Genomic DNA, 18,812 nt, shown 5'->3' with positions numbered 1-18,812 from the left:
ATGTTTCGTTGTGTAGGCTGAATTTTCCGACTGTGGGACCAAAAATTCCCTCCTTGCCCACCCTGGCGTTGAAGTCGCCAAGCACGATTTTTATGTCGTGGCGGGGGCAGCGCTCATAGGAACGTTCCAGGCGCTCATAGAAAGAATCTTTGGTCGCATCGTCCTTCTCTTCCGTCGGGGCGTGGGCGCAAATTAGCGATATGTTAAAAAAACGGGCTTTGATGCGGATTGTTGCGAGACGCTCGTCCACCGGAGTGAACGACAGTACTTGGCGACGAAGTCTCTCTCCCACAACAAATCCGACACCGAATTTGCGCTCCTTTACATGGCAGCTGTAGTAGACGTCGCAAGGTCCTATGGTTTTCTTTCCTTGCCCCGTCCATCGCATCTCTTGGATGGCAGTGATGTCAGCCTTTACTCTCACGAGGACATCAACCAGCCGGGCAGAGGCACCCTCCCCATTAAGGGACCGGACATTCCAGGTGCATGCCCTCAAATCATAGTCCTTAGTTCGTTTGCAGGGGTCGTCATCAGTATAGGGAGGTCTCATCCGAGGCTTTTTTAAAGTTTTCATTGGGGGCGATTTTTAAGTGGCGGGTCCCAAACCCAACGCACAACCAGCTATCCTGGAATGTTTCGCCTTCTCACTTTAGCTCACTCCCGAACGGGTGTTCGGAAGCTACCCAGAGGATACGTGGGCTAATCCCGGCCGTTGTGAGCTGCTTGAACCATATGTAGAAGAATCGTCCTGGCCACTCCCAAGTGAATGGCGATCAGTAACTTTCCCCACTTGCGTGGACTTCTACACATGGAACCATCCTCCTTAATGTTATTAATGAATGTAAAATTCGTATAAAAAAACCCCGAGGTCATTTATTTGATCAGCAGTCTGGACATGCTAGCAATACATATTATAAGAGCTTTCATAAATAAACGCGATTTTGAGTAATTGGCATGAAAGCAATTTTTAATATTTAAGCAAAGATGAAATCTAGCGCACCACGAATCAAGACTGTCAATCTTAGCTTAAAGATTCAACATATCATCCGCGGAATTTATCAACGAGTAAGTCTTCAAGTCATAACAGAAACTGAGTATTTAAAAATCTCGAAATAATTTTATTAACGAACAATACGAAACGGAGCAATCTAGAATACTGTCCTGAGGGACGATGAACATTGCACGTAGTAAGTGTTCAGATGAAACGCCGTCTATAGAGGCAACCCACCACCTATTGCTTAAGTACGACTTAAGCCAATCAAAAAAAAAAAAACAATAGAGTGAAACCTAGGTAAGCTAGTTTATGAGTCAGTACCTTATGAGAGACTATCGAATGCTCTGGAGAAATCTGTGTAGATGCAGTCCACTTGACATCTAGAAGAGAACGCTGAGATACAGTATTCACTAAAAAAAAGAGGTTCGAAACTGAAGAACACGCCGAGACAAAACCATGTTAGTTAGATGAAGTTAAACTTTTAACGGAGGAATAAATCTTAATCTTAACTATGCATTCGAATAACTAAGAAATATTAGAGAGTTTCGATATAAGCCTATAATTGCATACGTCACTCTTGTTTCCACATTTGTATGAATAAATACTCTGCGAAGTGACATATTGAATAGTATTTCTAGAGGTACCACTAGCGCATGGCAGCATTTTAACAAAACGGTCGATATACCGTCAACGTCTGCCTTAGACGAGTTTTTTAGTTTAAGTATAGCAAAAGAGATATCATCAACTGAAGTGAACATCGACCCAAAATTAAGCATAGAATTAATATCAGGTGAAGAGTCAAAATGAGGAACATCATCATCACACACAAAATTGAATTTGAAAAGGTCTGCGAACACATTAGCAGCAGCACTGGAAGTGCTTACAAATTCGTTATTGAAAAACGTCTTCGGTTGGGACGTCTTTAGGTTTGATTCAAAATTAGCGATGTAGTTTCCGTAAAATAACCTGTCCAAACAGTTGAATTCCTTCATATAATGCTGGTATTTATCATAGGACGACTGGCTATTGGTCTGAAAAATTTTTTTGTAAAACTTGTTCCATAGATTTTTAAATTTTAAATATTTATCACTCAGGAAATTAAGATTTAATAAATTATCGATCTTGTTTGCAAAATTATTGATTCGTATTAGATTTAAGCTTAAGATATTGTCTATAAAATATGCTTCGAAAAACTTAGATAAGTTGGCAGGCATGAGACCCGCGGAACAATAAGCATGAGACCAATTAATATCGCTAAGAGTAAAAGCTCCTAGAATACATTTTTGATTATTATCCATCTTATTAAGTACAAAAGATGTACAATAATATTACCAATATGGGATTTATAAAGATTTTCTAAAGTATTAGGTATGATAGTATTTACGATGAAATTATAAATAATGATCCGTAATGCGCAGACTCACGTACTCTGACACGAAACTGGTCAAGTAACATAAAGTATCATCATTATCGAGCGCTATTAAAGATACATTATTCACGTATTTGCGTTAAACAGCAATAAGTACACCGCCACCTCTCGTATGTCCAGCTTTAATTGCATCCCTGTCCTTGCGAAAAACAACGAACCGATTCGTGTCAAATAATTACGCGTCAAAAAAGTTAGAGGTCAACCAAGTTTTGATGATGACAAAGATATCGTACTCCAGTTTAGAACTCAGTGCTCTTACAGCATTACATTTTGTGCTAATGCCAGAAGAATTTTGAAGATACATTTTAAGATGCTTATTGACTGATTTCGCATTGCTATTGGCAACTAGGGATCTTGCTGTTCTTTGTCGTCTCATATTTATCAATATAACTTGGACAACTTTACTTTTATTGTTAATAATTCTAAGGAATGTGATGAAGTGTTAATGATACGCTTTCTTAGAGGTGGGTAATTATATACACAGTCACTGACACCTTATTTGGTACAAAAATGATGTTTTGTAAATTCACTCATTTTGTGTATTCCACTCATTTTATTGTAAAGCAAAAAACAAAAAAAAATAATAAAAACATGCAGAGAATTCACGCCGCAGCTTAAATGATACAGTTAAACAATAGCAACTATACTTTATTTTCATTACAGCTTGAAGTCTACGTGGCATGGAGCCAACCCATTTTTTTATGTATTCTGGACAAATTTGCTTCCACTCTTCAAGTATGTTTCGATGACGTTCAAATCCGATGATTGTGCAGGAGTTTCAGCACCGTGGGGCATTTACATAGGTATATATCTTTTTAATGAGTTAGTGGGTTGAAAGTTACATCCCTAGCTGACTTCCAGTAAAAGCTTGATGATATTCGGTTCAGTGGAAGAGAAGTTATTGCGTCTAAAGTGTCACTATGTTTATGTCATCGATACAAAAATAAGTAAAATCATTGTTCGTAAAATCATCGATGCAAAAATGAGTTTCGAACAAAGAGCTAATATCAAATTTTGTTTTAAAATCGGTACAACGTTTACCGAAACATTTGAATTGATGAAAAAAGTTTACAGTGGTGATTGTCTATCTCGTGCCAGAGTTCATGAGTGGTTTACAAATTTCAGAGATGGTTGTGAGGACATAAATGACAATGAACACACGAGCCGCCCAAAATCAGTAGTCACCGAAAATTCCATAGAAATTGTTCGTAAATCTATCAAAAATGAACCGAAATCATTGTTGAAGTTCATGCAATCGGAGTTGAATATCTCCAAAACATCGATTTATCGCACTTTAACTGATCATTTGGGCTTACGAAAGGTCTCTGCACGTTTCATGTTTCATTTCGCACAAGTGAACTGAGGACCAAAAACCGCTCAGAATTCAACATTCGAAAGACCTCATCATTGGTCATGAAAGGACAACGTTTTGCATCCGTAGACGCCATCCAAAAGGCTTGTACCAACATCCTGAAGCACGTTCGGGTCAATGACCTGAAACACTCTTTCGAAGAACTTTTAGATCGCGCCAAACATTGTATCGAAGCCTATTTTGAATAAATAAACTCGAAGTTATCAGAACAAAGTTCCTGTCATTTCTACTTTAGCTCACTCTTGTTTATTTTTGACTTCACCTAGTAATATTTCTGGGGTTCTATTTAATACATGGCCTGAAAATTCCCAGGCTTAATATATAGATGCCACTACTTTTATTGCATTCACCTCTTTTCCAGTTAATACTAACCTTAAAAAGACATGACATTCTATTCATTTGTTTATTTATTTTAAAAAGAATGGTTCAAAAAAAATTTCATGTTTTAATTTTACACTGGTTTTTGATGGGAAAAATACCGTTCAAGCACAGCAATGGCTTGAAAAGTGTTATGGGAAATCCGCTCCATTAGAAACAACAATAAAACGTCAACACCAAAAAAATCCAAAAACTCGTTTTGAAAAATCGAACAGGGAAGTTGCGTGAGTTAATATGATATCGTAAAGATATCAAAAGAACGTGTTGGCTTTATATTGCATACGTAGATATTTGAATGGGTCTGGTGGTGAACGAGGACAAAACGAAGTACCTCCTGTCTTCAAACAAACAGTCGGCGCACTCGCGTATCGGCACCCACGTCACTGTTAACAGTTATAATTTCGAGGTTGTAAAAGACTTCGTTTATTTAGGAACCAGCATTAACACCGATAACAATGTCAGCCTTGAAATCCAACGTAGAATCTCTCTTGCCAACAAGTGCTACTTTGGGCTATGAAGAAGCTTGGACGATGACAACATCCGATGAAGCGACGCTTGGAGTGTTCGAGAGAAAGATTCTGCGTAAGATTTTTGGACCTTTGCACGTTGGCAACAGCGAATATCGCAGGCGATGAAACGATGAGCTGTATGAGCTTTACGACGACATAGACATAGCGGCTTTGAAAGTATTCGTTGCGGTACCAGCTGGTGGTAGCAGAGGAAGAGGAAGGCCTCCTCTGCGTTGAAAAGATCAGGTGGAGAAGGACTTGGCTATACTTGGTGTGTCCAACTGGCTCCGGTTAGCACAAGAAAGAAATGACTGGCGCGCTTTGTTAAACTCGGCCAAAATCGCGTAAGCGGTTATAGAGCCAATAAAGAAGAAGAAGAAGATATTTGATTATGAGAAAGCTCTGTTCAAGTGGGTGTCCCATTTGTTCACTGTTGACCAAAAACAATGTGTCACAAGTCAATCAAAACAATGGCAAAACTACAAATTGAACTTCGAATTGCTCCCGCATCCATCGTATTCACCAGATTTGGCTTCCCGTGACTACTGGCTGTTCGTAGGCTTAAAAAATGATCAAATGAAGAGGTTATCGCTGGAACCTATTTTGAGGCAAAAGATAAGTCGTTGTACAAAAGTGGTATTGAAATATTAGAGCGCCGCTGGAATGATTGCGTTGTTCTTGATGAAAATTACAGTAATGAATAAAGCTAATTTTGACCAAAAAAGACGTGTTGAGATGGTCACGCGCAAGCTACAATCTCTTAACTCTATTCCTTGTACTTACGAATGTTTTATTACGGGCTAATCTACCATTTAAATTGGCTTCCCTCAGTATTTTTCGAACAGTTTATCAAATACGATGTGAGTGACTGTATTTACATAATTCGCGCTAACACCCTTTTTGGGTGTTTGGCCGAGCTTCGCCTCCTATATGTGGGGGCGTCTTGAGCTTATCCCACAAATGGAGAGACTTTTTAAGAGAGTTTTAAGCTGACTGCCGACTTCCGCAGATATTTTCCGCAGTTTGGTTGATGGGTAGTTGGTTTCGTTTAAATCTTTTAAAATACGATCGAGTCATTAAAACCTTTTGATTTGAATTGCAAATTTTGGAGGGATGTAGATTCATCCTTCTTCACTAACTGATTAAACAAATTTTTTGGAGTTTCATGCACACGCAATTATTAAGACTTCCTTGTACAAATTTCAAAACAATAAAAACAATTACTTTATTAATATAATATATACTTGTACATGCACATATAAAATAATAATACTATTAGAGATGCATGTATGCATGTATGGTATACAAATGTCTACATATTTATATTTCACTGTTAACTAATTACTGCCAGTACTACAAACATACTCATAAATCCACCTCGTAAATCCATAATTCAATTAATACCTGGAAGTTCTCACAGAAAGTGCAAAGAGAGTACATACCTACATTCAAACATATTTACATATGTACGCACATATGAAAAACTAAATAGAGAAAACAAGTAAATTGAAATATGGCATAAGTATGTACGTATATGTTTGAGTGCACAAGAAATCACACCCCTTTCATGGAGAATATTGTCGGCCTGTTGAATCATCAACGACGACCTGTGTGAGGAATAGTCATTCCATGAAGACAAAAGTGCCAACAACAACTTTGAATAGGCTTGATGAGAAGTGGTGAAGTCTGATTAGGATGCTGAAACGAGGCAATACGCGAGCCAGTAAGTTTGTCGAAATTGGACATGAATAACAGTATATACAAAAATCAACAAACAATTATGCTTGAAACAACAACAAATTCAAACGCAAATAAAGAAAAGCATTGGGAAAATAGAAGAAAATAAAACAAAATATAGAAAATATAGCTGTGTCGACCAGTGTAATTCGAAGCCCCTTTCTTCCGGAATCTTAGAGTTCAATAACTCCGAAATGAAATTACAACTGCCCTGCATAGATTACATGGCATAAAACCGAGTAGTGCGCAGTGTTGCGCTGCTACAGACGCAAGCGCAGACGTATACGTAGACGCCAACAGCTTCACAAACAGCCTTGCCACAGCGACAACTAGCTGCCACTTCTGCAAATGTTGCTAGCAGCGGTGTAGCGTCGTTGAAAGAAAAACTTCAACTGCAACATCGAAAACCAGATAAACCGAGGAAAACACTTTACATAACATGTTATTGAACTATGGAAAATAAAAACAACCAGTCACAATAATAACAATATTGTTGTTGTTGTTGTGGTTGTTTCTGCTGCTGCTGCTGCCGCTGCTATTTCTATTGCTAACTTCATTTAGTCGGCAACACACAATGCAAGTTAATGCGAGGTACGGTGGTGCAATCGTACAGGAGGATATAGAGGGGTTAGGCGATGGAGCCATTGCACAGGCGAATACGGCTGAGCCAAATTCATTATAAGTGAAAGTCGGTTTGTTGCTGCAGTTCGTTAACATTGAACTACGTGAGTTGGTGAGCTGAGCTGAACAGAGCCGAAACGAGTCGAGTGGGCTGCCTCATGAATTGTAGGCAATGAATTGCAACAAAACAAGGCAACATTCATAGCAAAACAGCATTAGCAACAACAACGGACTGCAGAGGAAAGCAAAAGGCAAAACTGCATATGCAATAACAAAAACAATTGCAAAAATACAAACAATGCCTGCATTAGGAACAACAACGCACCGAAAGACACGACAATCGAACGACCAACCATTGACTTCTTTTATTTTTCCACTATTGCTATGTTGTCGGCAATATATAGCGAAATAGCGAAATGCAACGCCCGATGAAGATGCCGCCAACAACGACGGCGTCGTCGACGAAGCCGACGATAGCGAAAAGCGAAATGTGCAACTACTTTCAGCGGCCAAATGATGGGTGGGGGCCGTTGAGGGGTGTGTGGCGAAGTGGTTTTTCCACAAAACGCATACGTTGCAGCAGGCTCGATGGCAATCGTTGCATTGAAGCGCACTAGTAGTTGTCTAGCAAGTATCTAATGCCACTGCCACCAGCACAGCAAAAAATACTACATATAGAAATACTAATAATTAGCGGCAGCAACAGCAACAGCAACAGCAAAATCAACAATAACAACAACTACAACAAAGCCGTACCAGTCTTCTTCAGTCTTGCCTACGAATAGGCAACAAACAGCCATTACGGCAATGTTGCCAACACATTGTGAAATATTTCACATCACTTGTAATGATTACATAATTCTTTAAAAATTAATAATACGTATAGAAACTATCCCGCTTCATCATATTGCGAATAAAATGTATCTTTCAGATTTAATAACAAAAAGATCGGGACATCGCAATGACTCTATTTATTTAATATATAAAATTATTATTTTATTGACAGATTTTAAATATTATATATTGAGGAGAGTGGAAGCATTTTTAATAACACGAATTCTAATCACTTTATTATGATTTTAGAAATTAACCACGTTATAAATTACACGTAGATAAATTACACTTAAAGTCGCGTATATAATACGAGTAACTATAAAAGAAAAATTTTAAAAGTAAAAAAAACATATAATATTTTTAATAATTTATCTAAACGTATTTTTTTCGTCTTTGGGTTGTTTGTCGGCAAGTGTTGCCTTGTTTGTTACCAGCATGAGTTTCTGAAAAATAACTTCAACGATCCGTTGCCACGTCTTATGAAACAATTTTATTGTATGTCTAAAGGAATAGGCTCCCTCATTTTCCTTTCGGAATTCATTTGGTTTTCGGGTCAAAGATATCAATGATTACCTTAGTGCAAGGGTTATTTTAAAAACATTTCATGTTTCTTCTGATAGAACAAGCTTTATCCGATCTTACCTTATATATGGGGCATTCTTCGCCAACCGGACACCCCCATCTGCCCAGAACAGTTTTGATAAAAAAAATTTTTCACTATGCCGAAATAAAAGCTTATGTCATGTACTTTAATTTGTCATGTGGCACTTTTTAAATATTCAAGATGGACGACGAATATTGACAAATATGTTGGAAGCTTAACAAAAGATTCGAGTCTGCAGCACCAGTACCAGAAATACTAAAAAGCCATTCCTTCCAAATCTCAAACAAAAAGGAAGTGATTATTAAAAGATTTTCCAATTCTCCAGAAGAAAAAAAAGTTTTACTGTGAAAAAAATCCTGTATTATGAAAAAAAAATTCCAATTTCAGCAATTTCCTTCAATATTTACATTCAGCAGCGAACCCAGAAACCCCCGAGCATCATGTCAATATTCGTCGTCCATCTTGAATATTTAAAAAGTGCCACATGACAAATTAAAGTACATGACATAAGCTTTTATTTCGGCATAGGGAAAAATTTTTTTTATAAAAACTGTTCTGGGCAGATGGGGGTGTCCGGTTGGCGAAGAATGCCCCATATATATCAATATACATGTTATATATGTACATATAATTGCCACGTACACCTTTTTTGGGTGTTTGGCCGAGCTCCTACTCCTATTTGTGGCATGCGTCTTGATGTTGCTCCACAAATGGAGAGACATACAGTTTCGAGCGGACTCCGAACAGCAGCTATTTTTATGAGGAGCTTTTTCATGGCAGAAAAACACTCGGAGGTTTGCCATTGCCTGTCGAGGGGCGACCGCTATTAGAAAAAACTTTTTCTTCCTTTTGGTGTTTCACGGAGATTCGAACCTATATTCTCCGAATTCCGAATGGTGATCACGCGCCAAACCATTCGGCTACTGCGGCCGATTATATAATTCGATAGTAAATTGTTCTTGTTTCGATAGTAATTGACAGTTCTGCAATAATGGACTGAATTGAAATAAGTAACTGGATAGCAAAATGAAGATCCGGTTCCTCACGAAGTACCTACTTAAATTTTTGTAAGTACATATTGCAATATCCTGGAATACCAAGTTCGGATTTGACAACGTTTTCGGGCAATAGCTTTCATTTAATGAGATTTTGAGTACACTGACGTATATATTTGTGGGTAAGCGTTTTAGATACATGCCACATATAGGCATGGATGAAATTTTGACGGAATAATTCTAGGTAATGTAATGTAGAGTAATTTCGAAAATATAAAGTATGTAAAAATGAATAAACTTTTAAAATGACATCTTTGTTATTTTAACGAAAAACTACATTTACCAAAAATTTCATCAAAGAAAGTAAATAATATATTTATTTTTGGGTTTATAATTTGGACTTTATTCAATGTATAATCTAAAGAGATGCGTGTACATTTTCATGTGATATTAACACACACAAATTTTGTTAAAGAACGGCACTCCAGACGCCAATCTTCTTAAAAATATTTGAAACCACTGTATTTAGGTACTCAAGGAAAAGATTACGTAAGACAAAGTTGGTCAAGGGTTCGTTGCCCTCTGTGAACATTAAATATCAATAAACAGGCTTTCCTGATAGCGGTCACCCCTGGGCATGTTATTATAAATACCCGAGTATATTTCAGCCTTGAAAAAGTATTTCATTAAGCACCAAATGTAGGTGCGCTTTGTATAATAACGTCAGGATGGGCATCCTAATTTGAAGGAAAAGATCGGCCAAAAACATCTACGCAATAGAGGATGTACGCGCCAATACCATACAAAATATAATATTTACTACTATGCATGCTTAAAATGCTTATATGCACTTTCTTAACAACCAAAACGAAATTACATGAGTATACCCTATGATCAGAAAGTACCGGAATGTTTAATTTAAACGAACCGGGTACGTGGGAAGAGGTCCATATTTGTTTCTTATGTTGGTAGGATTGTAAGACACACCTCTGTCACTTTTTAGCGCCATCGGATCATTAGTGTCTGCCTGGCCGGCCGGAAATGTGGACAAACAATTCTTAAACAATGCATGATGATAACGCGCCATCGCACCGAGCCCAAATTGTGTTGGATCATTTGACCAAACACAAAGTATTCACCGTATTCACTTGATATGGCCCCGTGCGACTTCTTTTTGCTTCCCAAGTCACTTGCCACTTCGTGCAATGAGATTTCTGTCAATAGAGGAGATCATTGCGACGAAGGAGCTAAAGGCCATCCCTTCGTCGGCCTACCAGAGGTGCATGGAGGACTGGGTTAAACGTTGGCACATGTGTGTTGCTTCAGACGGGTCATATTTTGAAGGAGATAAAATAAATTTGCCTGAAATTTAATTCTGTTTCCGGAACTTTCAGATCATAGAGTATTCTATTTTAACTATTGCGCGTAAGGCCCGCGTTCGAAACTCATTATGGACATGAAGAAACAAATGATATAAAAGTTTTTTTCTAATAGCAGTCACCCTCGGTAGGCAACGACAAACCACCGAAAAAACAAAGAAAAATCTCGTTATAAAAAGTATCTGCCATTCGGAGGCGGCATCAAACTGTAGGTCCCTCCATTTATCCAACATCAAGATGCATACCATAAATTGGAGGAGGAGCTCGTCCAAACACCAACAAAAGATATCCGCTCAATCGTATAATATGTATGTATAAATATTATAATAAATATAAGCGGATAGAAAAATTTTCGAGATTAGAGAGATTAGATGCGATTGATGCGATGATTATTAAAACTTTTTCAGTGAAAACCTATTTCAAATTCAATTAAGGTTGGCAATACTGATTGTCACGAAGTTATGGCACCGACCACTATGACAGTGGCCATATTTATTATTTTTGTTATTGCTGGTTACGTTTTGCAGCCTGTGGTCAATGTGACGCCGGGAACTCGTTTCCATTTTGTTACTCAATCTCTAGTCAAACTCTTGTTTGATTATTTACAAAAGTTTTTTTTACTCTTGTTATACAGTTTGTTCACTTTTATCTTTTTTAATAGCAAAAATTTGAAATTTCCAGCTGAAACATGTTTGCACCAGAGTTGGAGATTTTCTTTACTTGCACCCAAACTCTCCTGCTCGCTAATAACGCCACTTAACTCACTGTAGCCACACAGTCGGGGAATAAAATATATGTACATGTGTGGCTCACGAGTTATAGCAATGATCGTGAAAATCCGAAAGAAAATGAAAATGTGCATATGGAATAGTGAGGAAACAACAAACAAAAGAGTGTATATTTGGCTAAACCAGACATTTCCCTTTTAACGTCAGTTATAAGGCACATACATACATACATACATACGAGAGCACACAACTACATAAGCAGACAGTAGTAGGCTATACGGAGAAGCAAATAGATCCAATGGCGTTGAAATGCTGCAAAATAATATGGATACTGGATTTTCATGCAGTTCTATTCATACATGAAGCTTCGAAATTCACATAAAGTATTTAAAATTATGAACATCTAATTTGAAAACGTCATATTTAAAATCATTTTTTTGTACATTCAAGGCCAAAGGCTATTCCGTTTTAACCATGGCTTGCACTTGAAAATACCCCAATGCGCAAGTCAAGAGTGATGGGGTAGCCTCGGAAAACACGCGCAGCCTTATGTACACACATATTTACATTAAAGTAGGTGTGCGCCACAATGCGAAGGCCCTGACACTCAGTTGAGCTCAAGAACTATTCAAACCAAATGCGTTTTATATACAAACTTACATACATATCTACATTTTATAACATATATATATAGATGTATGAACGTATATACATACGTACGAGTATATGCAGCGTATAAACATTTGTTAAAATTAATTCCGATTAATTATTCTATCGACCAAAAGAACTAACGTGCGATTTGTGTTCAGTTATCTATATAGAAGATATTCCAATGAATTACAAAAAGATTCAACTTAACTCATTAATTTTACAAGCAAAATGTCGGTATACTCACCTTCTGTTGAATTAAAATTATTGTTATACGCGTTGAAGGTTTTTTTTGTTATTGTTTCTTTAAATGAAGGCAGTGTTGGATAATATGTTTTACTAGTCTTTAAACGATATGGTAATATTATTTTACAATGCTGTTTATTCATTATCAGTTAATCAGTCGTTTAAAAGTGGTTTCCCATTGTATTTTATATTTCTTTTATTACCGTTATTTTTTGTTTTTGTGTGCTTTCCTTTCCTCTTCCGTATTTTATAACTTTAAATCTGCAATCTGCCCTTAACTGCCTGTACATTTCTCATACCTTCCGGAACCACGAAAGCACACAGTCAAAAAATCGATTTTCTCTGTCTCCTTCGAGTTTTGATATCAATTTTCTAGTTTGAAAAATTGAGAGTATTTTTTTGTTTTTAAATTATAGTTATTGGTTCTTTTATTTGTTTTTATCACTGCTATGCTGGCCTCTTTATTTTGCATCGAATTCCATGAATATGTAAAGTCTTTCCATTAACATCCACAAACCCCACCTTAGTTCTTCGGGGACGCATTTATAGAAGTTTGTATAACCCAGCATTGAAGCGCGAGCTCATTGGAAACTGTAAAGAAAAGAAAATGTACATATGTAAAATGATGTAAATATTTACAAGTGAGATATAAAATGTGATACATATGTTTTTCTAATATTTTTGATTAATGAACTCTACGTACAATTCGTATCGTATCGGAATTCAGACAGCAGTTACTACTAATTACTAAATGTCTACTGATATTGTCTACTGAAGACTCGCCTAAATACCTGTACGTAGTTAACATTTTTCCAAAATATTCCAAATATATGTACGTAGCTACATACATTGTCGGACAAAACATATTGGACTGACAAATATTATTCTGAATATAATAAATTTATTTAAAAATAGAAGTACAATCGAATTTATTTCCCTCACTGATATCATATAAAAAAATTGCATATACCATGTTGGTCACAAAGTTCCCGGAATATATTCAGAAAACTCAATATACAAGTTTATTTCTTCAAAGTACTCCATCAACTGCAACGCACTTATGTCAGCGTTTGATCCATCTCTCGAAACATTTCTGGAACTCTATTTTTGGTATAACACCAGAACCGTCTTCAATTTTTCCCTTATTTTCGTTCGGCTGTTAAAACGTGTGAGGCGTGTGGTCTTCCTCACTCGACGCTCTCCACCCACTCGCCTTTTGTCTGGACCGCGTGCTCCTTGCTTTTTTCTTGATATAACTTTGGAAATCCTGTCCCTTTTTTGCATCAAATAACTTTGCAGCAACAAATTTCCCAATTCCCTATTTTTAAAACTGTAAAATATCGAAAGCACTTACAAAGGCAGATTTATCCAAGACGGTATAACTTTTACGAATGTCAAGCAATGTCGATACAATTTTGGTAAGAATGTTAATCACAGATGTGGTAACCAAACAAAAAAAAAAAAACAGAACTCAAATCAGTTGACTTAAATCGTCACCTGGCGGTTATTCCGAGAGCTTTTAGATCAGGGTGGTATTAAATATTCAGTGCGACAAAACATATTGGGCTAATTATTATTATTTAATATTTTATAGCATGAGCATTATTTTTAATAAAATATGCAACTTCATAGGGGCATAATAGCATTGAAGCTACAGGGTGGGCCATATAGCGTTTGCTTTTTGAACCACCTATTTTTTTGAGAATGGTTACACAAATGACATGTCAAATGTTTTCATAATTTACTTAAAGGTTTGACATTTACGAAATGGGACGCTATACGCTTGAACAAAATTGGGAAATATTGAAAAGTTGTGAGTCTTTTTCTTCTTCCTCGGTTACAGTAAATGGCGAGCGTTACCATGACATACTCAACGAGTTTTTGTTTCCAAAAATTGAAGAGGATGACATGGACGACATTTGGTTTCAATAGGACGGTGCAACTTGTCACACTGCCAAAGTTACACTCGAATTTTTGGTTACCGTTTTTGAATTCCGAAATCAATTGGCCGCCTCGGAGCTGTGATTTAAGCCCGTTGGACTATTTTTTGTGGGGAGCCGTTAAGGACAAATGCTATGCGAACCATCCAGAGATTGATGCTTTAAAACACGAAATCGAAGTTGCCATTCATGAAATTGGAGCCCAAACAATCGAAAATGAGCTTAAAAATTGGGTACATCGAATGACCTACTGTAAATGACAATGTTCAATCTTAAAATAAAAAAAAGTTTGAAAAAATATTGATTAGTTTTTTTTTATAGCCGATTCAAGAAGCAAATTTTACATGGCCCACCCTATATTTTCTGATTTCTAAGCTAATTTCTGGAGGAATACTTAATCAGGAGTATTCTGCAGCTCCAATTAACTTATTTTTGTCCGCATTAACACCGTCTCTCTATCGTCTTATTTAATATTTTTCAGAGATTTTTTATTGAATTAAGATCCGGCTATGGCACGACCATTTACGAGTTTCGAGGTGTGTTTCAGGGCATGTTCAACCGTTCATAGGAAAGCATTACACTTTCAAGGATATTTTTGAACATGAAACGGTCTATTATGCTATTTATTCGGTGCAGGTGTTCAATACTATATCCTGAAAAATATTCCGATACCATAATATCTATCCGCCAATCTTAACTGTACCTTGACAAAATGGGAGATCAAAGCATTTATTTCGTGGTTGATGAGCTTTTCTTATTCAGGGTTCATACGAAAAGAATACGGTTGTCCAGCACTTCACTGAATAATTGACGAGTTGTGGAGCAATTTAAAAACGTTTGATTTAATATTTTCGCGAAATAAATCTTCACTTGAACATGCTCTTCTTTGCACAGTCCTGCTGCTTGCTTTTTAGTTTAGGGCTTTATCATGCTTGGTGCTGATTTATTTGAATGCTTCTTTAAATCTTTAAGTTTCCGAAAATCTTCTTATAGTATTGTAGCTTTAGAACGTCTTCCCCAATAAGATTCCACGGCTACATCTACACTGAACTTGCCTTTCGTAAAACATACCTTTGATTTCTTTAACGCAAACTAGTTGCTAAAGTCTTTCTGAGATATTTAATATAAGTTTTTCTTGTAATCATTAATAATTAATTTTCCAATTGAATTGAATGTTTTTTCATCAAATAAACTCTTACTAAGAATACTAAAACGCACAATCGTGTACAAATAACGCTATTTTCGTGGATAGTAACTCGAATCGTTTTCTGTTGTAGAATAATTATTAAACTTAATTTCATTTGTTCATTTGTTTCATTTTATTTGCTATGTCTTTAAATGTATATGGTAATAAATTTATATTAATACCTACTTAGTCGGCCTTTTGCTCCATTCATTTTATCGATTGCCACGTATTCATGGCTGCAAAATATTTACATAGGGGCCCATGTAGCTATCATTAATGGCAGTCTTATAACAACTAATAATACTTAAATGAGGCATCTTGGAGGAATCAAAGCAATTCAAGTAAGTAATATGTGAAATATTCCATGCCATAACCAAGATGAAAACTTACTCTCCGATTACACTGATCCACAAAAATTAACTTTTAATTTGCCCCTCGCACTTTTTTAGTAGTTTTTAATTTATTTTGACTACCTATGGTGACCGCTGTAGGGCCCGGATTCGAAATTCTATTTGAGCACAAAACGTCAAATGGTAGAAAAGGCTTTTCCAAAAGCGGTCTCGCCTCGGTAGGCAATTGCAAGCCGCCGAGTGTATTTGAGGTGTAGAACAAATATGATAAACATATTTTTTGTAGTAGCAACTTTGCAGCAACTAAAACTTAACACTATGTTTTTTTAAATAAAACTATAATTTACCATGCTGAGTTCCGCATTCTGGCCAGCTAATGCGAAGTTTCACCCTTTTCAAAATATCCAAAAAGGAGATCCTTGTAAGAACAAAGTCTAGTAAAGTAGCTTTATTTAAAGTTTTCAAAATTAGTTTTGGAATCCCTAGTAAAGAAGCCTTATTTAAAGATTTGAAAATTTATTTTCAGAATATGATTGGCATTCGCAGTAAGTCTGAAATTCGACGTGCTCGGAGTGCTCATTGGGTCTTTGATGCCATAATTTTTGTTAAGACATGGCTAAGAATGAAGAACATTTTAATTCAAACCACTACAACATCATTCGTCAAGACCCAATAATAGGTATTTGCGGGAAGTGTTGATTTTCCTCTTTCATTCGGAAAAAACGGCGGCTGAAGCGCATCGAGAGCTACAAAAAGTTTATGGTTTAAGTGAAACAACGTGCCGAGATTGGTTCCGTCGCTTCAAAGACGGTGATTTTAATGTTGACGACCGTCCGCATGAAGGAAGGCCAAAAACCCTCGAAGACGCTGAATTGGAGGCATTGCTCAATGAGGATCCGTGTCAAACGCAAGAAGAGCTTGCTTCAGTATAAGGAGCTACCCGCCAATCCATTTCCAAGTGATTGCATGCTTTGGGAATGATTCAGAAACAGGGGACTTGGGTTCCTTATGAGTTAAAACCAAGGGATGTTGCACGTCGCTTTTCGCCTGTGAACAACTTCTCCAGCGGCAAAAAAGGAAGGGGTTTCTTCATCGCGTCGTGACGGGTGATGAAAAATGGATTCATTACAGTAATCCAAAGAAAAGAAAGTCATGGGGACTGCCCGATTGCCCGGTCATGCTTCTACGTCGTCGTCCCGTGTATTTGGTGGGACCAAGTTGGTGTTATTTATTATAAACTGTTACAACCAAGCGGAACCATCACAGAAAGATGGGAAAAAGTAGTAGCCAGCGATGGGAAATACTTTCAATGATTCACTTATAACCATTTTTTTAAGAATAAAGTTGTATTTTCATTAAAAAAACAGCAAGAACTTAGTTGCGCACCTAATATAGTATATTCTTCTGGTTTTGACACTGTTTTTCTATTCGCCTCATACATTTCGCCAAATAGTAATTTTGAAATCTATAGAGCTCATACTGAATATATGTCTCTCTTGCTTATAATCGAGTTGATGGTAATCATATATGTATGTATTTTTGCGGGAATTTAATCTTTCGAATATTCTACGGCCTTTTTCTGATCATTTTTCTAGTTTTGGTCTAATTCCAACCAATTTTACAACTTCCACTGAATCATATTTCATTGGTAATCACTTGAGTTTGGATCTATGTAGCTCCAATTAATTGCTTCGAAAACAAACTATATAGAATTCTCGATCTGAATTTCGCTACAGGTAGTCTTAATTATCCTATCTCTCAACGCCATCTTCCTTTCTACCCTCTGAAAGGAGCCATTTTTTAGTGTTAGCTGAAATTTATGAAGTTCAGCAAACCTTTCAATTATAATTATAAGAATAATTATTCTTCGAGCAACTTTTCTGGGCTCGATGATACATAAGGTGTTATTAATTGGAATATCGGGCTTAAATATTACTGACTGCTTTAGTATTTTAAATCAAGGCAGTTGGAAATATGTGTCTCAAATGTACTACACGTAACTTAAAAAACTTAAGAATCTACTTAATAAGTTTTACAAAAACTTCTAATAATTGAGAACCAACATGTTTGCATTAAATATCAGCATTACCAGCATCAAAGAACTAAATTGTCTAAATAAACTTCTTTATCGCAGTTACATACTTCCTGTTGAGAATAATATAATATTATATTAAGCCGAGTCAGAAGACTTGTACCAACTGCGCCAGTGTACCAACTGTTGATCGTTTGGGTGAAACAAGTTGTGAACTCTCCTTTTGAGTTCGCTTATTTATTCGGCCAGTTTTTTCAATCACACTTTGTCGAAACAATGGTGAATTTCCCCAATCTGGCCAGTTTTCGTCTTTAAATTTTGTCTCTCTACTGAGGACATCTCAGATTTAATATTAGCTTTGAAACCCTCACCTCAGACTGATGGAGACAGGCATTTGGCAATTTTCTTTAAAAAGCACCCAACCATTGTAATTCCACAAAAAAATATCTTTAATAAACCACTATCAACCGAAATATTCATTGATCATTACGATGTGCGTACCTATAGACCGATTTCTAAGCTGTTGACTATTTCCAAATTATTCTTGCTTGTGTTTTCGCTTAAATCCGCCAGCGGCAGCAAGATCAAAAGTAAGCTGCGGTGGAAACGTTATATTAAAGGAAAACCAAAATAAGCGAAAGCAGAAACACAGAGTTCCATCACAATTAATACATAGTTAGATAACTGTTTTATGTACTTCCGATATATTTGTATTATGATTGTATAGATATACATATACTTGTATATATGTATATAGTTGGCGCTTACACCCTTTAAGGGTGTTTGCCCGAGCTCCTGCTCCTATTAGTGGCGCGCGTCTTGATATTGTT

The 18,812-nt window shown here is 36.6% G+C and overlaps 1 protein-coding gene across 4 annotated transcripts in view; it reads right to left on the bottom strand.

Annotated features, from left to right (window-relative positions):
• The window catches only part of LOC128859881 (ecdysone-induced protein 74EF-like), a 190,221-nt gene that overhangs the window by 120,876 nt on the left and 50,533 nt on the right, over positions 1 to 18,812 (bottom strand). For all 4 annotated transcript variants that reach the window (XM_054097012.1, XM_054097015.1, XM_054097013.1 and 1 more), the window contains exon 3: positions 12,476 to 13,065. The gene's annotated coding sequence lies outside the window, so the exon portion shown is untranslated. The remainder of the gene's footprint in view (positions 1 to 12,475; positions 13,066 to 18,812) is intronic.

This window comes from Anastrepha ludens, chromosome 4, assembly GCF_028408465.1.
Source record: "Anastrepha ludens isolate Willacy chromosome 4, idAnaLude1.1, whole genome shotgun sequence".
Classification (NCBI taxonomy): domain Eukaryota; kingdom Metazoa; phylum Arthropoda; class Insecta; order Diptera; family Tephritidae; genus Anastrepha; species Anastrepha ludens.
This window is presented reverse-complemented; position numbering and strand designations above follow the sequence as displayed.